The sequence below is a fragment of the Anguilla rostrata genome, chromosome 8 (assembly GCF_018555375.3).
Source record: "Anguilla rostrata isolate EN2019 chromosome 8, ASM1855537v3, whole genome shotgun sequence".
Classification (NCBI taxonomy): Eukaryota; Metazoa; Chordata; class Actinopteri; order Anguilliformes; family Anguillidae; genus Anguilla; species Anguilla rostrata.
This window is the reverse complement of record NC_057940.1, coordinates 18,189,976-18,214,884: the sequence shown is the minus strand read 5'-3', so window position 1 is coordinate 18,214,884 and position 24,909 is coordinate 18,189,976. Positions and strand designations below refer to the sequence as shown.

Genomic DNA, 24,909 nt, shown 5'->3' with positions numbered 1-24,909 from the left:
TATCTGTATGGAGTGCAACCAAGTCCTACGAAATCACGATGGATTGCCCTTTGTGAAAGAGAACAGGGTTTCTAATGCACTTCCAACGTTCTTCCAACAATGTTTTGACCGTTTGGTCTCATCTTGAGGGTGTTTCTTCATATTCTGTTTCAGTACCACTCCTCAGCCATGTAACTGATATAAATTGTACCAATTCTGCCTGTTTTGCTACTCTAACAGTTTCTAAGGCTTGTTTTATCAAGTTTGACCATGGGGTTCAGCTCAGAACATCACACAATGCAAGATAACACACATTGCTCAGTCTTTCGGTAAAGCGTCTTCCCAAATGAATGCATTTAAAATCCAATTAAGATGCATCTTAATTTTACCACCTTGCAGCACTCAGTCAAAAGATAGAGAATTGACTCGGCAAAGACTTGGAACAATCATAGTGAGATAAATGACAGATATTTTATAGATCAATGCATAGTCTGACTATAGTATAACTTCCAGGATCCAGAGGTTGAGCTAACCATGGAGCCAATTTGCTGTTGACCTACATAGAAACGCGCTCCAGTGCCATGTCAGACTACTTATGTGAAACGGATCCAACTCACTGAACACAGTTCAAATCACCCAGGGGGTGTGTGTGGGAGGTGTCATATGGTTATACTGTGAGCAGAACAAGATTATTTTCCGCAGGGACAGTACAATTCCTTCTGGTTTTGAGAGGACAAGAGCTTCTAGTTTAATGTGTACCGATCAAAAATGTGTCATCTGACCATCAAGGAAGTTGAATAAACCACTAGCTTGCATGCCAGTACAGTCAAGCATGCTTCCAAGCTTGTTCCATCTGTGGTGGATATCCCAAAAATTTAATTGATCTCCAAATCTATTCAACAAGGTTACCACAACATTAAAGGAACCATCCATCAACTGAAATAAAACATTAATCATACAGGCTGCAAAATAATGAGCTATGAACAATTTTCCTCTGGAAAACGACACACAGTAAGTGTTCTTGTGAATATTTTCAAGAGTTTTCTATAATCTTTCAGTATAAACGGTCTGTTCTTTAAATGGCCAGGAAAAAAACATTAAAAAGGAGAACAGCTGTCTGTCGACTGGCTTAACCACCCTACCACAGAAGTTCTGAACTTAGTCTGCTTTTAACAGAGGTGTTTGGTAATCACTTTAAATAAGTCTGTCAATGAAATAGCTGCACCTTGGAATATACTTGAGAAATGCAGTAGTTGCTTCATTCAATACTGTTACATCATATAGTGGGGGATAATTATTTCATCACTCTCTGACACTGATAGCAGGCTTGACAAAGGTGTACTCAACAGATCTTTTATAAAAGGAAATGCATTGTTAAACGCATGTATGCAGTTGCTGACTAGTTAATATTGAATATGTCAGGCATGGAATACATGCCGTATATTTTGCCATATAATAAAATATGTGTTGCTTCTCTTTTCAGTCTAATTTGTGAACACACACACATATATACATTCACCAGCCACTTCATTAGATACACCTGTTCAACTGCCTGTTAACGCAAATAACTAATCAGCCAATCACGTGGTAGCAACTCAATGCATTTAGGCATGTAGACATGGTCAAGACGATCTGCTGAAGTTCAAACCAAGCATCAGAATGGGGAAGAAAGGTTATTTAAGTGCCTTTGAAAGTGGCATGGTTGTTGGTGCTAGATAGGCTGGTTTGAGTATTTCAGAAACTGCTGGGATTTTCACACACAACCATCTCTAGGGTTTACAGAGGAAATATCCAGTGAGCGGCAGTTCTCTGGGCGAAAATGCCTTGTTGATGGCAGAGGTCAGAGGAGAATGACCAGACTGGTTTGAGCTGGTAGAAAGGCAACAGTAACTCAAATAACCACTCGTTACAACTGAGGTATGCAGAAGAGCATCTCTGAACGCACAACACGTCGAACCTTGAAGCAGACGGGTTACAGCAGCAGAAGACCACACCCGGTACTAGCAAGTACCTAATGAAGTGGCCGGTGAGTGTATATATATACACACACACACACAAACACACACACATATATATTTACACTTTTATCATGTTCCTCATTAAATTCACTGTCCTTATCTCTAATGTTCAAATGCTGGATGGGCATACAAGTTTTTCAGCACTACCAATCAATGAGAAACAATACCCTGAAGAAGGCAATCCAATGGAGGGCCTGCACCAGAACGCATAAACATCATTCGCAACAGTCGTTATTTATTTTCATTTGATCAGCTGCACCAGTTGTTATTGTTGGCTGTCATTAGATGTAACTGCAGCGTTGATACTTCACCAGAAAATCCACGCTGCTACTGCAATCAGTGGTTTTTGTTAAAGTGGTAATATTATGCCAGGAGGACATGGCAGGCACCTAACGCCCAGTTTCCTCATACACACGAAGTCCACGCGAAGCCTGTGGAATTCACTGGCTCTTCCTAATCCAATTGGATAGTTACAAGAACCAGAAAAAAAAACTCCCTGGGCTGGGTATTTTGACTGAAGCACAGGGCAAGGGCTACTCTAGCTGTTACGTAAAAGGCGGTGGTTTACTCACAAGTATTGAGGGACTACTTGTCTGTGTAAGACAAATATCTATACACATCTGTTAGCACCGCAGTTTTTTAGAATGTCTGGTTTGCTTGAGAGTTCACCCTCAAAATGTTGCAACTGAGCATAGTAGACGTTTAAAGTACTGAACTCTGAGAGTTGTCATTTCAAATTCAAAGTGAAATCTGTTTAGCAAAGTGCTATAACCTTAACCTTCCACAGTATATAGCCAGCTACATGAATGAGTGACACCTATGACAGTTTTTTATTTTTTATTAAATGGGTTCAAGCTGACTGTGACCAGGGCACTTGCAAATAAATAGAAGCCAAGTCTTTTATTTTGATAGGCTGTACCACATACAGTACAGTGGTAGGCATGCTTTATTCACACAGGTCAACCTGTCTGGAACTACCTCCAAAAATAAAGTCTCCGCCAAAGTGGAGTGCCATTATCAGTGAATTGCCCCAGGTTTGTGCTGCATTGGGCTCTTAAAAGCGATCGTATCTGTGGCAGATATTTGTGATCAGACAATCTTGTGGCACGTATCTCTTCAGGAAACAGTTCCTATCAGCCACCGCTTCTGTTAAATAGTTCTCATCAGTCTGCTGCTCTGGAATATATTATGTTCCCAAGGAGGACTTTAGCTTTAAAAGCTGAGTCAAACCCTCCCTCCATGCCCTCTGTGGGTCTGACGCCCTATAATTATCTTTCTTCTTTTTTTCCTATTTGGCTTTTTGCTCCTGAGCTGTTATTACGAAGAGAAGTGAATTGCCAAGTTTGGGCTCTTTACAACTATCACTCTCTATTCATATTCACATTGTTTTGAGGAGCATAAGAAGAGAAAGATGGAAAAATAGAATGCCTTCATTGCTCAGAACAGTGGGGCCTGTCACATCAAGTGAAATTTCAGACAGACAAAGGGCCCATCTTTATACAAAACTTGACAGCCATGACAAAAAAATCTCACAGCTCAGAAACTGTAATGTTTCGGAGCAATAATAAACTTCATTATCCATGAACCAAGAGATGCTAACTGGACAGGAAAGAAGTAGAAAGCTTTCTACTTAAACCAAAAAAATGCCTACATTGATTTTGGTCAAGGTTGTTCAGCATCCATTTTGAGGCACACAGATGTATTAACACAATATAAATATTCTGAATTATGAGAACAAAGATAAATAAAAGATGTTTCCCTGACAATAAATCTCATCTCACATACAATATGTGTATTTGGCCATGTGGGGCATCCACTATCAGAAACTAAAAAGCACAATTATTTTGCTCTCATAATCCAAAGTAAAGATTCTCTCTATGTTCATTGATCACTCAGACACTATTTTGTCTGGCTACTTCGGCCCAGTACTCAAATCAATAGCAGATTTAAATTGCTCGCGCATGCTGCATTTAAACGCAAAGCACTGAAGTGTCATATAATATTGCACTGTACAGGTGCACTGGATAGAAAATAATCTGGAGGCAGCTTCCATGTGATCTTCGCAAGGAGGCTGCTGGAAGGCAGAGAGACTGCCAAGATGGCCACCTAATCAATCATGCCACCAGTGGCCATAGAGAGGATATTATCTTCCTCCGTCCAGGGGGAAATGATAGGCCAGTGCTGTGAGAAAGCAGCTCCTCGACACACAGACAGTGTCTGGGGCTGGGCGGTGAATAACTATGAAAACACACTAATGCAGTTGGGTCAAGCCAGGCCTGGCATAAAAACAGCTAAAACAGGACTGGCGAGGAAAGGCGCCTGTAATATTTCATACACAGTGTGCAACACAGAGCAAAAAATGAACTGTCTTAATGGAACGCTGCAACATCCATAGGCTTTACAGATTTAAAGAGTATTTTGTTCCAACTCCTTTATCATCAATTATCTTCCCAGTTAATACATCTCCTCCTTTTCCACTGTCAGAGTTATTCTGGACACCGAACGATGGCATGCATTGGCCAGGAATCTATTCAGAATGAAATGTTGGGCTTTGCCTGGTCTCAGAGCCAAATGACAGTGGCAAAATCTCTGGTTTCAATCTATATCGCAGCTGACCACCCCCATGACTACACCCCCACCCCCCCTCCCAAACCTGAGAGAATGCAATACTTTGCTTTCCCACCATTGGCTGGTGGCCCCCGGCCTCCACCGCCGTCTCCTCTTTGTCCTCCTGTCAGCCCAGACGATGCAGCCGCCCCAATAAGACAGATTTGGGCTGACATGTCTGTGCCCAGCCTCGCTGTCCCGTCGTTGTCTGGGTGAACGGGCGGCACCCGAGTGGAGGGCCCGGCCCGTCAAACGCAGGACTGCCGATTGAGGACAACGTGGACCCAGTAGCAGCGAGGAGCCCTGCAGCCACGGCTGTTCGTTCACCAGAGACGGACCTGGGGCATTACCCAAACCCCCCCACCCCCCACCCCACCCCCTCAACTACCAAAACCCTCCCCCCCAGTCTCTTTCAGTCAGCTGTTGGACACCCATCCCCACCCCCCCCCAACCCACACACAGCTACCAACTACTGCCACCTTGCCAAACAAGACAGCCTCCCGCAAGTACAGCTCCCGCCCTGAGAACATGCAGTGGTATGTGCGAAAATTCCTGCAGGAACGTCCTCTCAGCCGGCACTCATCCACTGGATGGAAAGTGACAGAACTGGGACTTGTCAGAGTATGTGGCAGGGCCCCAGAAATTACAGATGTGCCTCTTTGCTCTCCACAAAGCTCATTGCTTTTGTTGTATATTAACACCAAAGTAAAGATTTTAGTTTGACACCCCCCCTCCCCCATCCCTCCTTCTATACTCCATGTTGAGAAGCATTTAAAAATGGATAAGGAAGGAGTCTTCATAATATTACCTTGCATTGAAATTCATGCAAAATTGTCCTTTCCAGTCATGACGCCTGGTACCAAAATTTTAGACAAAGATCTGGCTTAAACAGAGGTGTGTGATGGGGGGGGGGGCAGTGTGGGGGTGGTCTGCAGAGAAATAAATTGAAACTGGAGATATGTCCCCTGTCTCTCTTAGACTGAACAAAGCCCAACGTTCCATTCTGAATTGATTCCTGACTGATATTTGTATTATCTTGGTGTCCACTTGGACAAGGAGAAGGTGTGTGAACTGAGAAGACATTGAGGACAAAAGAGTCAAAGCAAGATATCCTTAGGAATGGGATTCCCTGAATGATTTTTAAATGACCCTCGAACCAATAGCCTTTGTCACGATTTATTTAAGGCATATGACAGGATTGGCATAACAAGTTGGAAAGCTTTTTTTGCCATTCACACACATGGTATACACATCCCTCATTAACACATGTGCATTGCGTCCTAAATGAAGATGTGCATTTTTAATTATTTTAAGTTGGAATATGCAAAGTCTCCAAAGACAAATCATTGCAATAATTGAATTGTGTTTTTCCTCAAACACTGCATGAAATTCAAGTTCTTGTACAAATGATGACTCTCTCCAAAGAGATTTACTTTAAATTTCTGGGAATTTAATAATATCAATGAATTTCCTTATTAATATTTTTCAAACCAAATACAAATGTCCTCATATTTTGTTCATTAAAACCTGTCAGAACACAATTACAAGCAATCAATCAGTGATGTTCAAATGTTCAAATGACTGAGTATTGGCCTTCTAGCGCCTAATCCTGACCACTACACCACACTGGCCATGACACCAATCAGATGTCAGGACTGAGACCCCACCAAAAATGCTGTTTTTAAAGCATTCTGCAGCTCCCCCATCCCCCCCACCCACCCACCCCCCCACCTTATATGTATGAGAGGGCCTCCCCCTGCTACATTAATGGGCCTAAGGTACTGAGTCTGTCTGTGTCCCCACTCCTCACAAATAACTTGTTCCTTCAGCACCCATCCTTTGTCAGATATTCCTGGCTTTAATTTGCCAGCTGGCAATGTCCATTTCATGTCTTTGCCTGGAAGTGCTTTCTTCTGAATAATGAGACTCTATTCTATGTTTATATTGCAATTTCCTTCACTGCCACTTCTCAGCAGTGGAACACACAATTCACAAGAAATGTGCCTGCTTTTACCCAACATGCAACACAAACTAACATTGCAGCCTGAATAGACTACAGACAGAAAGACAACATGGATGCTTCAGCAATGTGCTATTATCAAATGTTTATCATTTTTGGCAAATCCATTTCACATAATAATTATTACGTGAATAATTATCCTTCCTTTGGAAATTTAAATGGCACCATTTACTTAGGTATTTTGATATTGGTGGCTATCAGAGACTGACCAAATGTGTGAGTACAGGCTCATTTCCCATCTGCACAACTCAACTTTGGTCAGCACATCTCCATTACAACACAGAAAATAGATCTTGAGATGGAGTGGTTCATGATGACACCTGTTCACAATGGCCAAAAGCATGCTCATGCAAAATTACATTGTGCATCTCTGTTCCAGGTTCATTTTCTGAACCAGCTGAACAATGTACAGCAATTACAGTTACAAAAAGATATATTTAGGTATCTAATGTGACATTTTTTCATACAGATAATCCTATGTCAACTAATGTTAAAAATTCTGTTCTCTATGATGAATCCATTTTAGCCTAAGCCTGGTCAAATTATCTCAATGAGCATCGGCAAGCACATTACACCTAAATTCAACTGAGGCGCTCAACAAAAATGCATGACCCAGGCTAGCAGGGGGGCGTTACTGTCCCTGCAGCACAATACAAATAATATACATTCTGTTAAACATGGAAGATAAGATTGGGGAATTTGTACGGTCGAGTGGCAGCCATTTTTGTCATGCACAAAAGCGAATCATTTGAAGAAAGAAACAGCCATCACTATCGAATTTTCGTTCAAATGGAATTGTCTGAAAATATTAAATATACTCCAATTGCCAGTACCTTGGAATAACGAAGGGACGCGAGACACTCTGCGTCAATTGTCGACTTGTTTCTTCAAACACACAAGGCAATATGGGAATAGGGAGACATGCGGAAGCTTCCCCTTCTCAAATATTATGTGGACAGAATAGGTTAACAGGTTGACAGCGCGATTCATATATAGCAGAATACAGATATAGCAGAATTAAGAACGTCGACATGTATTAATTCTCTCGCTCGGTCATTCTGCAAACATTGTTTTTATTTGTGGTTGTAGGTGGAGACGGCGGACACGACTGGCTGACGTCTGGCATTCCATAGAACAGAACAATGCATAGCATACAGCTTCAGGCATAAATAATGTGAACACTTTAACACTTGACGTATACGTAACCAGTTAGCCGGTTCCGATATGAAATAGTAGTATTTTTTCTTCTTCTTCGGAATCAACCAATTCTGATTATGTGCGCAATACTCAAAAAATGACATCTATGTAATACTTTGTCTCTAGCTGACATCGACGTTCAGTCTGCGAAGCAGGTGTTATTCCAATTAGGAGAAGAAAGCTATCATTTGCATTGCAAAAAATGTGAACTGTGTGACACGTTTTTCCTGTACCCGAGTAACAACCACAAACGGAGAGTAAAAATGTAAATTACAATAACGTTTTTATTTTTTTTTAAGATGTGTAGTTTTCAGCTTAGTCCGTGGTGGAAATGTATACTGGAGATGCGTCTTGTGACTCCCTCATCTCATCCTACCCCATCTTTGATTAAGACCAATAAAATATTTACTGCCTGATTACGCATGGATGAAAAAACATTTAGATGGAATTGCAACTCTCTTTCTTAAGGATCGTCGTCTCATTGCCTTGTAAATTAACCGACAATCAATTGATAGGTGAGAAAGAAAATCAATCGCCCATCCACACCCTACATGCAATGCGCATGTGCTTCGTTGAAACAAAGAACCCGGACAATCACTAAGGAAAGTCATTCATTCTCCAGACAGAATAGTAGAATAGTTCAGCTGGCAACGCTGGTACATGATACTATGCCGAATTCGACAACGTACATTGACCAGTTACTTATTTTACATGCTTCATATCACGTTCACATTTTAATACTAGTAACAATGACGATTGTTGAGCCCCCTCCCCCGTATGTGTCAGAAAATCTAGACGGACCATTTTCTGGCGGGCAAGCCTCCAGAAAATGTATACATTATTAATTTCATAGCATGACACAATTTTGCCGTGTTTGTATAGAGGTCGGCCTATTATAAACCAGCTAGGCTACGTTTTCTTAAAAAGGCTAAGTAATATAAAATATTGTGATCTGTCGGCGATGTACAGCGCAGCAATAAGGCACACCCCCAGACACAAAGGGGTGGAGTATAAAATCTTATTTTAAACCATTACGATTTATAATTAACAGGTATTATTTTATGCATAATTTACATAATTGTTTTTGAAAAAATCTGCATAATCTCTGTTTTATATAGCATAGCCAACTTTTCAGATGAATTAATCATATAGTCACAAAGCTAGCTTTTTGGGGAAAATAACGTTTTCTTGCATTGGTAATGTTAACCCATGATCAACATTGCCATGAACACATTTTTCATGTGTTGGATAAAAATGACACTGAGTTAGCTAAAGACAACGTGCAGAAAAGAGCCTACGCCCCTTTATTTGGAGATGTTCTCACAAAATACTATCGGGGCTTGTATTTTTTTTTAAATATATTACTTAGACTTCACATTAAATGAATTATTTAGTGCACATTTTAACAACACTGTCTTTTTAATGTATATGGTGCATTCATTGTGAAATCTTCACCATCGAAAACCCCTATATATCCAAATTACGCTTTAGCTCTCCAAAGATAGATGGTAGTGGGAAGCAACAGCCAGATAGCCCAGCTGTTTAAATATGCGCTCCCTCTTAACATGACGGGAAAAATGGGAAAAAAAATCTACTGAACATTTAAGTGACTCTTACCGTTCTTCGCTGTGAAGTTCTCCCTGCTGAAGTGTGTGTGGAATTTATTTTTCAGCGGCTCTGTCTGTGCGCTTGGTAGCTGTGCCTATTTGGGTAGTGCTCTGCGCGGCTCTCCCTGCATCTCATACACGCGCACGCTCTCAAGCTGGGGGGCAGTTCGCACACTACTCAAGGGTGTATAGCGCGATTGAAACCAGGAGGGCGCTGTAGTAACGTTACCGTGGATCTTACCGACGTTCTGGTGTGAAATCAGACCCATTTTCCTCCATTCAATGCGTTTTTTGTTTTGTTTTGTTTTTTTTTGGAGAAATGGTTATGGCAAAAATGAGGTCGAAATTATTCCTTAACATTTCATAATACGAAAGGAACACACATACACATGCGTCAGTATTACGGGAAACAATGTTAATCATAATTTCATAACCCAATTATCATTTAGGTCACCAGTACTCAATGCATATACAGTGTGTACAGTAGCCTACAACGGTTATACATTATAGTATGCGTGATGCGTTACTGAATCCACCATGCGTACATTTTTACAACTATGTATTTGTACATGTTTATGGTGCTAACGTGGATAATTCTTAGATGAATTATTGTGTGATATATGCAAATGATTAGACTTGTATCATAGATTGTCGCAAGATCCAGCATTTCCACAGCGGAATTTAAAACATTGGCGCCCCCTGCCCATGGGCATATTGCATATTTCGCACACTTGTTCTGCATTCTGATTGGTTTATTGCCGGACTATCTCTGCTAGGACAGTAATTGGAAGGACAGTATGAGGATCACCAAAAATCCATTACAGAATACATATCTTGAAATCACTTCTTTGTAGTTTTGACTAAACTGTTGCCAGAACACCACTGACAGAGAACCCATCTGTAGGTTCCCTTTTTTTTCACTGCATCGCATCTCTCTCTCTCTCTCTCTCTCTCTCTCTCTCAGATTAAAATTCAGAATGCATTGTCAGCAATCACGTGCGCAAATATGAAATGGAGGCTAAGTTAAATGTTTCCAGAAAAAAATGGCCGGATCACAGTTATTCGTTTGTAGTTATGTAGCAATTCTGTTTCCAAAGGATTAATACTCCACTTCGTCAAACCATTTTCTTCTTCTTCTACTACTACTTCTTCTTCTTTTTGTACTTCTGGTATGTCTTCTGTCGGGTGATGTCCTCTGTGACTTTGTAACTACAAGCATATTTTAACCTCGTAGGGTTATTACGCGTGTTCTTGGTTTGTGTGCAGATTAATGATGCAAACTTTGATGATGGGTGTCTGGGCCAATTACCGAGTGGCCGTCTGGTCACTGTACCCTTGGCTGACAGCCCAAAGCGCAGCAATGCGAGTGATCCACTGTTATCTAGAGCCTGACTGCTAATAATATTTTCCTGCTGGCAAAATCGTCGATTTATCTAGAAATGAAAACAAATTATTTTTATTTTTATTTTTCATTTTCAAGTACTTTATTACCATCGAACACGTGTGGAAATATACGTTTAATCAAAAGGAAGAAAACATTCCTAAATAGAACGTCATCACTGGGCTATAACACCCTATGTATTTAAAAGGAGAAAAAACCATCCCACATAAAGGTAATTAATTGGAAAGGCAGAGGCGGATCCGCGTTTTATATCGTAAATTCAATTGCAGCCTACCGGTCAAGGCATTGGCCAAAATCTCAGATGAATTCGGACATTCTGATGCTGAGGTATACACGTTCTTTTTGTGGGAATGGCAATTGCCTGGGCGTACTGCTGCCTCGGGTTTCAAAGAAGGAAGCAGTCAAGTGGATATTCCCTATTCCCAGGCCCGGCTTCACCCCATCTGCCGAAAAGCTGATGGCAAGCTCTGAAAGTGACATGGGTCGGGTCACATCTTCCCGAATGCAGAAGGACATATGGCTGTGCATGCGCGTAGGAAGTACAAAACCGAATGATCTGATTTATTGGCTGGGAGCATGACATGCAGCACCTAAGTTCAAGTTCACAAGACCTGAAGAAACACGAGTATCACGTTGTTACAACAGAATTTAATATGCTGCACACGTCACATTAGTACGTTTACAACACAAGTATTAATGCAAAATAAAGTACAACCAAACATTTATAATTTACAAGCCAATTATCTAATAAACCTTCAAGATGTGCAGTGAGCACATCGATGGTGAAAAATGATAAGACAGAGAGTCATGGACAGGCAAGTTTGCCACCTCCACTCATCTTATCAATGGTAGACCTATTTGTCTTTCTGCAACTTTGTATTTGTTAATGCCCCTTGGATTTAATTATTAAATTATAGTTTATTTTTCAAACAGCCCATGAAGGGACTATGAATTCTGATCTGTACCAGAAAATTCTTAAGGAGAATGTCTGGTCATTTGTCTGAACTGAAGCTAAAGCTTAATTGAGTTATGCAGCAAGACAATAATCCGAAATATAAAAGCAAATCCACATCTGAATGGCTGAAAAGAAACTAAATAAAAGTTTTGGAATGGCCTAGTCAAAGTCCAGTATTGAACCCAATAGAGATGCTGTGGCAGGACCTGAAACTAGCAGTTCATTCTCAAACACCTACCAATTGTCTGAATTGATGCAGTTCTGCAAAGAAGAGTGGGCATTACATTTACATTACAGGCATTTGGCATACCTTCTTATCCAGAGCAACGCACAACAAAGTGTATAAGAAGAGTGGGCAAAGAACTGTTTTTCATTTAATGAAATCAGGAAAAACAGTTTGAAAATAACACAAAACATGTGTTCACCCCAGATAGAGACTGTATAGTCTCTATTGTCTCTAGTGGTAAACTGGGGCAGTGCATGCTGCATATTGTAAGATTTTGAGTCATCGAAAGGGTGTTTGATAACTTCATGGAATAATGTCTTTTTGGAGGGAAGAACTTCTGTTTACGAATCAATATTCTTTTGCTAGATGTATTGTGAGGATCAGCTGTTTTTGTGACAATGATTCTGACTGGTCATATCTATTGATGTTCTTCTTTTGAATGCAATTTGACAGGAGTTGACTTGGTCTCTGTTTTCCTCTGTGTTTGTGTGTGTGTGTGTGTGTTATTTTCAGTTATAGTCAAGTCTAGGGACTTCCAAAGCCTTGATATTTCTGTCCTGTAAGTACTTCATGGTTGATTTAGAAGTATGCTTGGGTTCAATGGCTTACTGAAAGTTTATGCTGTTATTGACCGTAAGAGCTCCAGGACCCACAGATGCATGCAAAGCATCATCAAAGACCGACCCCATATATAAATATACACAGACACACCCCACATTTCAATGCATGTATGACATTCTTTTCAATGTGAGTATCCTTTTGATCTCCCCCACAGCTGTGCCTGGCCAAAAAGCTTAATTTTAATCTCATCTGACCATAGTACCCAGTTCCAGTCCAAATTTAGCATTGAAACTTCAATGGGAACTGGCCACTATGACCACATGCTTGTGCCTATACATTGTCACAAAAATGTTTCACTTTTCAGAAAAAAAGTGGAGTAATGATAATAGTGGTGATGCCGGTGATAATGACAATGATTATTGGCAGTATTTAATAATATATTTGGTCACATACACTTAAACATAAATAGTTCACATTCATTTTTCAATGTTTGGATAAATATTGTAGTATAGTTATAACATACACAAAATAATCGTTTTCCATTCTTTAACTGAGACTGTGCAAAGAGATGACAAGTGGGTTTGGCTGAGTTCCAAATTTCCACTAGATGGCACCAGATTCAAACACTGAAACTCTGAAGGTAATAATAGTGTTGTTTACATTATATATTATGTTATCTTTGTGACAAAATAGGAGAATAAATGATTGCATTGTTGCATTTGAGCAGAAAGAAAAGAATGCAGACAATTCACATAGCAGCAAATTCCTGGCATTTCGTTTTGTCTCCTGCAATCTACTCCTGCAATTGTACTTTTACAGTACAATTAATGCTTGATGAGGTAGTCAGTGCTACCATAAAACACCGACAATCCATGTTAGCCTGTTACATTAAAATGCTTTTTTTCATTCATGGTAATATAAAATTAAATTTGTAAACACAGTCATGCAATCACAATCCAACAATACATAATGTGAAAATAATTAGTAATTCTCAAATTTCTTGTCGAAAAATGTAATGAAAATGTTATTATTCTCTAGGGTGCTACAACAGCAATACACCACATAAACAAAATCCCAGTTCTTCAATAAACTCTTAACTGCATAAATATCAATATCAGTATCCAAGAGTGTTATAAGGACAGAAGGTACTCTGCTAGAGTTAAAAGTATCTGTTGATTTATCATTTTGCTATGTACATTCTTCACTGAGAAATTACCTTAATGACTCATGCCAATGTGTTGATGTCAAGTCAGGAACTTTAATTTAATTTGATTAATTTCTAAATGCTTTTAGAAACTACTCATATTATCCAAATGGATAAATGTTGTATTTATTTATATATTTATTTGTTTGCAAATCTAGTGCCTTAATTTAAAAATATAGAGTCAGGCAGTTTATTGTAATGTAGATTATTATTAGATACTTAATTTTAACCTGGGAAACCACTGCTTGGTATTACAATAAGATCTAAGATTTTGTATTCACAAACTCAAATTTCTCCCCTGCATGCACATGAAACAGTTTCCATGTGACTTGCCATGAAATCTAGACTGATTGCTGCATTTCTGAGCTTTCTCTACACCATCTTCCTAGTTAACTGGAAAGAATACTTCTAGACTCACAATTAGACATGCTTGTAGCAGGAGTGTGTCTTACCCATGATGCCATGCTCTGCCCATCTGCACACAGCCAAGCAGCTTTGCTTCTTCATTGCATAATTCAAGTCAGGGCTTTTGGAAAACAGCAAACCATTTGATATGTCCTGTAATGCATGTAGTAATGAAGGGGATGTAAGGTTTTAACCTACACCTACCTACAGATATATGTGTAATATATGTGTAGCATGGATCCAAATAAAATAATCAAGTGTGTGTGTGTGTGTGTGTGTGTGTTTTGCTGCTTGCAAATATCTAGATACTTCAATTAAACATCTTTGTCATGAAAGCATGTCTTCGCTAGTGTTTGCTCAATAACAAAGAAAATCCACTTTCGTGGCCTTTAGTTTTGTGTTCTGTTTGCTATTTAAATTGAGTTAAATTTTGTGTTTGCGGTGTGCTGCTCCTGCATTGCTCTTGGTCTGTACTATGTTATGTGTTTATGTTTTGTGTGGACCCCTGTGGCTGCTGCATGTGCAACAGATAATGGGGCTCCAAATATACAAATGAGACTTTGATACATGAAGAGGATTGTCAAGAGAAAAGAAAAAACAGAAGAACCTTGAAGTCTAAAACACAACACGCAATTTGTGGTTAGAGCCTGGAGACAATATCAAGCATGTGATTACCTGGACTGTCAACTTGAATTTTGGCAGTTATCCTCCACGTGGCCATCTAGGCAGTCCAAATCCAGAAATCCTTTTTCAATCAGCGCTTGATGGGCATTTTCATTTACTGCCACATTGGCTAATACCTGACATTGTGTCCGACATGCTGAGTGTCAAAGGACATGAGCATTGCATTGTCTTTCTTCTCAAGAGGCAGTGTCTCCGCTTCATTGGATGATTGACTTGTGGTTTGAGAGGTAGGCTCTGACAACCTTGTTTATTTCACTTTCATGCAAGAAACTTTGTGCAAATACTTTGGAAGAGGGGTGGGGGCGGTGCAAATGCGGGTTTTTGCTACCACCAATTACCCAACCTTAATTGGCAAATTAGTTGTATATACCATTGGTGGTTAAGTCAAATATTAGACCACAGATTAGAAATTAGGAATAGGGATACTAAAAAATCTCATATCTCATATCATCTTATTCATGGGCTTTTACATACATTTTGTGAAAATTACAGATCATATAAATGATTGGGCTAGTTAAATAATTATGAACAAAAATGATACAGTGCTCCTTGCTCACCCCTGTTGTGGAATATAGTTTACAACATATGTAATATGTGCATGCACTTCTAAATAAGGCTCCAATTATTACAGTCTTTTTCTGAGTCACAAATGTACAGATTCTTCCATAATAAGCATGTAGTATCCTAAATTGAAAAATGCATTATGTCTTGGGTCAACCACACCCATACATCTTATCAACTGAAAGGATAGCAACCCTGTACCAGCCCATGAACTAACCTTCCATCCTTATAACCATACATTTGGATAGTTTTGGCAATAGTTTTGGCACATTACCCACAGATATAGTTGTTATGCTTTCTTATGTATTTATAGGTCATGTTCTTTGTTGCATATGATCGCTTCCGGCCATCCATGTTTTGAGGCTGGCCATTGAGAACGTGCAGCCAGTGCCATGGGCAAGGGACACATTTCTTGGTGGAAGCCTACATTCCTATGAGAACTGGATGGCACACTGCTTCCTTGATTCTGACATCCTGTGGGATGGTTGATCTCCGATAAATAGATGCCAATTGAGAAGCTCAGTGCTCCTGCACACCCTCACTTCCTGCTCTGTTTTTCTGAGAATAGGAAGCGGGGGTGAAATATTAAGGCAAAACACTATTGAGAACACTTGTGTGGGAGCCAGTGAAACTGCCAGCAGCATACCCAAGTAAGTTCCATAAATTGGACTTTGGATGCAGTTCTTCAGTGTATTTCAACATTATGCAGGCTTATAATTCCCACGTTGACAGAATTTTCCCTTTTTCATTGGGGCAGTTTTATGCACAATCATGCTTCTGATTAAGAGATTTCGCAAAATGGAAACCTTGCCATGTTGTGAAAGCCATTGCAATACAAACTAACCAATTTTATTGTTGGTGCGAATCTAATGTGACCTTTATCACTGCATATCCTTTTTAGGAGCTTTGTCTTATTGGTTCTGTGAATTGTCAGACTGGTAAAATTCCCATTTCCCAGGAAATCGTGGCAGGAAGCTGCAGTGGAGCAATCTGGGAATCTGGGGGACTCACTGTCAGTGTAATGAATTGCAGCACTTGTGCAGCTGCCTTGCATTCCATGCCTTCTTCGCAGGAAATGTTCGTGGCTTAAATCCCTCACAAGCCCTTCGGTTTAATGAACCTGTGTGACCATGTAAATCTGGTCACTGAAGTGCCCCTGTCCTCCCAGACAACCTTTTTTTCTGGCACAACCACACATTTTTAATGGTAATGCATTTGGCTATCATGTGAGCGGTCCCCTTCTTGCGTAAATCCCTTAGTCCCACACCAATGTGCACTTCCAGTGTGCACAGCCCCACTCCCACTGCTAGTCCCAACAGATCTGTCTTACATCAGGAACAGGAAGTCCCGCCGGTGCATGACAGCTGGGCTGCCATATGCGTGTGGCGGGAGGGTCAGAGGTCGCACTGAGAAACGGTTCCAGAAACTTACTGTTGTGTCAATGGGAGGTGAATATGCCCATTTAAAGAAATTATTTGAAAGTCAATGGCTTATGAAATCTGCAGAATCATTCAAGGGGGATAATGAAGGACAGACATAGTGGGTGAGGCTTTTTCTCTGTAATCACGGGCAATTACACAGGAACACAGAACATTTAACATAGTTTAAATTTGAGTCAATGTGCTAGGAAATGACTTGGCTGATTTTGACTGTCACCGTGGTGACCTTTTTGCTGCTGTATTCCTTCTCGCTGCCAGATGGATGAACCTGCCACATCTTCTCTCCACTGCTGTCAAATCTGTGCAAATTTGTGTAATATAGTGTATGTGTCTGTTATAGACTAGTCAGTTGTATATATAGGGCCTGGAGACTGACAAATATGCTTGTTTCTGTGTGTGTATGTGTGTGTGTGAATGTGTTAAAGAGTACATCTGAATCTGACCATGTTGTAGTGTGTGTGTAATACAGGCAAACAGAAAATATGTCAGTTATGCAAACCTTCACAAAGGCCTATGAAGCAACTGTTATAAAAAATACATTTTAAAATATTTTCAACATATTATATTCAATACATAAACTACTATGTGTGTTATATAATGAAAAATAACACCTGGGAATTTGCATTTTAACATATATAACTTTTTTGCAAAGGGAGAGAATCCCCTACTGTTTTATTGAATTGTGTTATCCCTATTTGCACAAAATATGAATGTATATAACACGTTACAGTTAATATTCTTTTCATGTCAAGGTTTTCTCTTCCCTGGGGCATATATGATAAAACATCTGTTGAAAACAGCACAGCTGACATAGTACACCATCTGGAACCATATTTACCAGAATGTGTGCCCTTTAATAATTTTCTATTCGACTAATCAATAAAGTGTTTCTTAAGCTCACCGGTTGAATGGTATTCCTACTAAATAATAAATAGCCTTTTGTTCCACTGGCTAATTTATATTACCCCTCAAGTTGGGAAGAAGAAAGCACTGGCTCACTAAAAGGTACACAGAAGGGCTGCTCAACTGTTTCATAGTTTATTAATCTCATCTTTTTTATTAATCCTCTTTTAACATCATCCCCTTTCTTTCACACCCTTTTAATATTCCTCTGCTTCAATCAATGTCATCCTCCTGTCCAGATTCATCTTTCTCTTGCTTGTCTTCTTTCTCTTTTTGTTCTTCCTGTTTATCTTGAAAACTTGATAATTTGCCCTATATAATAGTATGAACATATTACCAAGCAGCATACTGTGAAACTGACAAACTGCTTAGCATAAACATGTCACGCTTGGGCATGATACTCAGGTGGACATGGGTCCGCCAAAAACTTATGACACAGGGATCATTCAACCCTACACCCCAGCTCAACCACTCTGCTCTGCTGCAGCAGGCCATCCATGTGAATGGTTTTCACTCGTCCCAGCCACGGAGCTTCTCCACCCTAGCTCCCGAGTGGTGGAACGAACTCTCCATTCCTCTACGAACCATTCAATAACTACCCATTTTCCGCCATGGTCTGAAGATGGATCTCTTCAGTCTGAACCTTGACTACTCCTCTGCAGGGTTACTCCCAATCTAGTATAACTCTCTTATACCACTTGTGTCTTGATTGTCTAGCACTTTCATGTTGCACTTGTATCTTCATCTAGCACTCTTGTGTTGCACTAGTATCATTATCTTGATGTTGTAGTTCTTTATCATATCTCTTGTAATTATGCCTCACTTCTAGTTTGACTTTCCATAACTGCACGGATATATGCTTAGTTGTACGCTTAAGCCTACACTTACTGCGTGAACTAAACTTGATGTTCATGGCTATGGATAACTGGTACTTCATGAAAATTGTACCTTGTTGGACCTGTGTTCTGTAGTTGTTCCATTGACTTTTGGTATGCACTTACTGTACGTCGCTTTGCATCTGCCAAAATAAAATGTAAAATCTGTTTCACTTGAAGCTTGCTGAATTCACAGGCAGTCATCATTGGTTTTAAAAAAATCTGCATATTGTAGTTCACAAAGTAAAAGCGTATTTCAGGAGTGGAGTAGCCTTCATTGCTTCCACTGCTTCTAACATTGATCTGCAATGATCTGAACATCTGAATATCTGAACTGAACATTTCCTGCAATGCTGAAACTGGCTTTATTACTTGCTGGTTTCTTGTTCACGTGCAAGCTATGGTGGGAGATGACAAATTGCAGATTTGTCCAAGTACAGCATTTGAACCAGTTGTGCAGGGTTGTGGCTGGTTTCAGGAAAGTGGACTGTTACAAGGATGGTCGGTTGGCGGATTTTACAATTTTGGAGCAAAGACTCAACTTTTGCTACCGAAGTGGGGTGTTTATTTACAAAGTGCCCCCACCTATTATACAACATTTACATGTATGTACAAAACAAAAGAATCAGCACATCAATTATACTCATTCAATTACACTCAACCAAATACACCCACCACCTGCCAGCCCCTACTGAGAGCAAAATGACCTGTTTATACACAACACGTTATCTATATCCGGACTATACGATTTCCATACAATATTCAATTATCTCAGAAGAAATTACAGTATATATTTTTACGTATATAAATAATTATACATATATTATCCATTGCTATTTTATATGTAATAATCGCCTATGTAACTGGGTATGAGGAAATATTAGGAATGCACTTCATGTTCCCCCAACCCGGTCTGAAATAGCCAATCATTCGGTGCAGCACTTCCAATAAAATTGCACAGAATCGTGACGCTCGAATCACGTCATGTTAGTTTGAAAATGGAACAAACGGAATAAACCACGGTTGGTAGCAACTCCTAACACATTGCGTTTTTTGAACATGGTATGTTAAAATAAATCAGTTTAAAGTTTGGAACCAGATACGTATGTTTTAGTGGTTTGCAGTATATTGTGGTGGTCAACAGATGTACAGTAGTGAATGTGGTAGAGTTGACAAACCGGCAAAAGAAAAAAAAAATGGTGCGCACTACATTTATGAAAACGACATACTCGCGCCAAACAATCGCTGCCATAATCAGATACAGTTTAAAACGCGAATGTTTAAAAGAAAAAAAAAGTGTCCTAGCAGAAGCGGTGGGTTCGCTCCGTTACATGGACCAATGACCCTCTTTGCTGATTCGACCCACAAATAAAGTTGTGGTCTGACTGAAGTCACACCTTCTCATCACGCGACCACACCAAGCTTAATCACAGGACAGGCGGACGGGAGGAACAGCATGTCAGAGAAAAGCGAGCTGTCAATCATGTCACTGGCGATTTCAGCACAGCCAAGCTGGAAGGGTATCATGTTTAACAGAACAGCCACATAACCTTTAAACAATTTAGAGTTTGCGCTTTATTTCAAAAGTTGCTTTATAACGTCTCAAAAATGGATGTATTGCCTCCCAACTTTTTGCATTATCATTTATCTATGATCAACTTTTGTTCTGTCACCACAGATATGTAGACAGCAAGATATATTTGGCTTGTTTTTTGAGCATATTCATTCATATTGCTAATTAAGGCACATACAAGTTCCCCTTCTTATTACCTCCTTTTTTATTCCTGTAAATTTAGTGATGAAAAGTATCAAATGGAATACAGGCAAAGGGAAAAGCACTAAAGGAATTATAGGGAGAGTCTTCATGATTCTCTGCTAATTATAGACACTGTTGAAGTTTTCTTCTTTCTGCCTGAAACTCTGAGCAGGAAATTGCTTCAGTGAGGTTTTTAGACTATCACTGATACAGAACTGAGGAATGTGGGGCAGCGGAAAGGCTAACCCTTATCCTCTATCTTAGGTGAAGCCCAAATGACGAAGGAAATGTTTGTTTTCCTCTTCCTGTTGGTGGGGGACTGCAGGCTTGACCGGGTCTGCCGGTGTCTGAACAAACTTGCATCGCACCCTCGTACATTTGAGCAAGAGGGCAGAAGGGGGGCTAAACATCCAGTCGGTCTTAGGCAGCACTGTTCGGCCCAGACCCTGGGGGGCAGCCGTGCTTGTGGGCTACTGTTTGAGCCAGACAGCTGCTTCAGTTAAGTGGTTTTCCAGGCTCAGTTTAGAGGGACTTTCTGGTTTGATAAACCCGCTGAACCATGGCCATCCAGGACCAGCGCCCAAATCGTCCTCTTCCCAGGGTGGTTTACTGTAGCTGCTTTAGCTCTTAACAGCCAAGCAACAATCTCACCCTACTTACATTACATACAGGATTAGCAGACGCTCTTATCCAGAGCGACTTACAACTTTACATAGCACTTTCATTATCCATTATAAGCGTATCTGAACATGCAGGTTAGTACCTGCAGGGTACAACGCAGTGTCCCTCCGAATCAACCTGCGACTTGTTCAGCAGTTCCTACCACTGTACACTGTCACCAAGAACTCATTTACTTATCCTGTAAGCACTTCTTTGAATGCTTAATACAAAAACTGTTATGAGTGAAATGTGCTATTTTTCATTATAATTAAACCAAACCAGAAGCTGGCGAATATTTTAAAAAACCTTTGACACTGAAAGATCAGCAGACAAAGATAAACAGATTTACAGCCAAATGAATGTTTCTAACCACAACTTTTGGATTCCATCCAGATTGCAAAAGTCCTGGATTGCGGAAAGATGGAATTTCATGATATTTGTTTAATCGAAAAGCAAGAATGTTGGAGATTTAGTTCCTGAGCAATCAAACCCCAATTTTAGGTTTAAGACTTATATGCATGCTAACATGTGCAGCCTATAACATTAATAACTTCAATTAATATAAGCAAAGTCGTTTTTCTGAACCTATTTCAGCACATAGTTATATGAATGTACAACAGCCTGTAATTGTAACCGTCAAGGCAACGGGAGCTAAAATCAAACTGGTTAGGAAACATTATCCCTTGTCTCCAAGTAAAATCAGTTAAATAAGTTTTACAACTTTAATTATATAAATATGCATAGTTCATTTTCCAGAAATGTGTTGAAATGCTGGGAAAATCCAGCATTTCGTCTGTAATGTGTGACCAATAACCAACACATACCGAAGGCTTGCATACATACATCCAGTTTACTCATAGTCATAATTCCACGTTCAGTACTTCAAGATGGCCCTTTATCGACATCAGCTTCAGAATTTTGATGGATTTGCAACTCCCATGTATGTATTAGCTCTTCATTAAAAACATTATTACCCCTTAGCCCCCTCACACATGCATACACAAGTAATAATATTATAACAATTAAATCCAGTGCCATATGTGTTGTCAGATTTCAGAGGTAATCAACAGGAGACATCCATCTGGGGATTATTGTATTACAGGCTACTAGCACAGGCTCCATCTCGGAGACCTAATTTCCTGCCGTAGAAATTCAACTGCTGACCTTGAAAGATTGACTGAAGCCAACATGGATTCCTTTACTTAAGGACCGCCTCCCTCAGGCCCCATTTTGACATGCCTTGCTTATTACACTTTATTTTGAAAACATTTTCAAGCTCTGTTCAGGTTGTGCTACATAACACCCCACAAAACATCAGAGGGGGGCAGAAGGGATCACCGAGTTCTCCCATAGTGTCCACAGATCCACGGTTGTATCAGATGAAATTTCAGGTGCATTCAGCCATGCAAAAAGTTATCTTCAAAAACTTTTTTTTAAAACAACGCTAGTGTAATAATGTGACTGAACTTGAATTGTAGTTTGAAAGTAGCGTTACATATTGCGGCACCAAATATTATTTGCTTGCTTGAACATGCGTGTCTGTCTTAACTGAATCCTCTCATGCTAAGCTTGTTAGTCAGAGAGCTAATTGAATGGGAGGTGGAAGAAGCTTCAGCAGTTTAATTCCATTAAGTTACCACCATCCCTGTTGCACTTATTGTGAGCGAAGGTTATCCATAAACACTAAATCAAAACTTGATTTATAATTAAGCATAATACTGTTTCATGCACACTGGACTGCCCACCTCAAATTAAGGACAGGAGTGCTCTGCAATCACTGCAGTGTTCCTTTTCAGTAAGTATACCAATATTAACATATACCAATAACTGCATTCTGTTTTAAATCATCAACCAAACGGTAAGTGCCAGAGTCACTATGATAGCAGAAACTACTTTGCTTCTTTAGTCTACAACCTCGTGAAAAAACTCCATACATACTGTATACTCTTCATCACAAAACTGCAGCCAATTCTTTCTAGTTCCTCTCAGAAAACCCAATGCGATCGATTAATTGCCTGAGGCTCTGATTAAAATATGCTATGATAAAAGGAAGCCAATGGGCTGAGGCCAGAGGGAGGGGGGTTTCCAAGCAATGCACTGTTGCTTATTTATTTTCAAAGACTAAAAGCAGGATAAACATTTGGGAGCAAAGAAATGACATGGGAGGCAAATGAGAATAAAAGTGCCTTTCCCACAAGCCTTTTCAAGCAAGGGAATGGGTGTTTATCTTCTTTCCCACTTTCAACTTCTTTTGCTCTGCAGGGAGGCAGCGGTGGAACCATTGTTACAGACATGTATGGAGCTCAGCTCTGGAGAGAACGAGACTGGAGTCAAAGGTCAGTGGGGCAACATTAACCAGGTAGCGCCTCTCACGGAAGGATTTGGGGGTGGGAGAGGGGAGGGGGAGGTGGGCAGTGAATACATTCACTCTGGTACCCTGGGACACAGCAGTTAACCCATTGCGCTCCACTAATAATCCTGCTGTACATGGGACTATGGAGAATGAGGGAGGTTGACTGAAAGGGAGGAAGACTAAATACATGGCAGTGGAAGAGTAAGTGTACATACTTTTTTCCAATGTCAATGAAATGGAATGAAAATCAATGCAGTACCCCTTAGTCCATATCACACAATAGCACCCTGACTGGATCCAAACTTCTCTACTTATCCCTGAATCCCAATTGGTTGTTCTCTTATTTGGACTCCCCTGGAGATATTTCTACAGTGTGGAGATAGATCACCAAGGCAACCTCAGTGCTTAACTCCTTTGTGCGCAAATAAGAAGTGACATATGGCATCTGGCTCTGATTGCACCATGAATGACTTCCTCAAAGCCCCCAGCACCTGATATGGCATTGTAGCTCTATGCCCAGTGAACAGTTAGAGAGACAAATCGTTACATGCTTCCAGTGGTAGCAATTCACTACGTAGCTGATACCAGCATATATTTTTCATTTCTGTGTCTTAAAATGAATGATTTGGAGAATGGCTACAACTCAAGTTGATTGAAAAAAAACATATTGGTCTTTTGAAACGCCAATTTCTTATTTTTATTTTTTTTGCTCAGTCTGAAAGAATGGGGGTTAGAGAGAAGATATGCAGTAAAAAAAATTTTTTGTTTTATTGCGTATTTGAGAGAAAAGAACATTTATTTGTGGTTCATTTGAATTTGACATCTTTAGATTAGAATTAGCCAGCATGCATTTTAAAAGCATTCATAAGAACATAAGAACAGTGATGATGAGAACAGGCCATTCAGCCCAACTTGGCTCATTTTCTATTTTTATTTTTGATGAAATGTTCAGAGAAATAACATAAGCTCTTCTGAGCAAGCATATCCTATTTTTTCTTAAAATCATTTACACACTCACATTGCATTGTTTAGCTCTCTGAGGTTTGATCAAAGTAATAGAACAGACAACAGTACCATCACATTCTGATTGGGGTTATATTTAGACAACAGCCAGGATGCAAACTACATGGAGTAATCAGATTAAGTTGTACTATTTAAAAAACACCATTTTATTTTAAGTGTATAGTACAATTCTAGTCAACCTGGGAAAGTATGCATATGTATGTACGTGCAAAAAGAGAAACCTCACATGAACCCATAAGGCTATAGGCTATATAAACTGGTAAACAAAATTTATGGCCAAATGATGATTTCCCTGACTACAGAGTGCAAACTCAGCTAGGCCAGTGACCTCGTTTTCGGACCAAGTAGCTTACAATCGTCCTTGTGATCCTACAGTAGCCGATGTGTTTTCCCAACAAACGCAATGTCCAGTTTATCGGCGTGAAAAGGAGATTTAGCCTAATCGTGTTCTCCTGGCACTTGTTTTGTTTGACA

At 39.9% G+C, this 24,909-nt stretch overlaps 2 protein-coding genes across 2 annotated transcripts in view; one reads left to right on the top strand and one right to left on the bottom strand.

The window, feature by feature from the left end:
* The window catches only part of basp1 (brain abundant, membrane attached signal protein 1), a 46,753-nt gene extending 37,138 nt beyond the window's left edge, over nt 1-9,615 (bottom strand). The window contains exon 1 of the mRNA XM_064346862.1: nt 9,439-9,615. The gene's annotated coding sequence lies outside the window, so the exon portion shown is untranslated. The remainder of the gene's footprint in view (nt 1-9,438) is intronic.
* Nucleotides 9,616-23,341: 13,726 nt separating this feature from the next.
* The window catches only part of myo10 (myosin X), a 116,541-nt gene continuing 114,973 nt past the window's right edge, over nt 23,342-24,909 (top strand). Inside the window, exon 1 of the mRNA XM_064346856.1 lies at nt 23,342-23,395. The gene's annotated coding sequence lies outside the window, so the exon portion shown is untranslated. The remainder of the gene's footprint in view (nt 23,396-24,909) is intronic.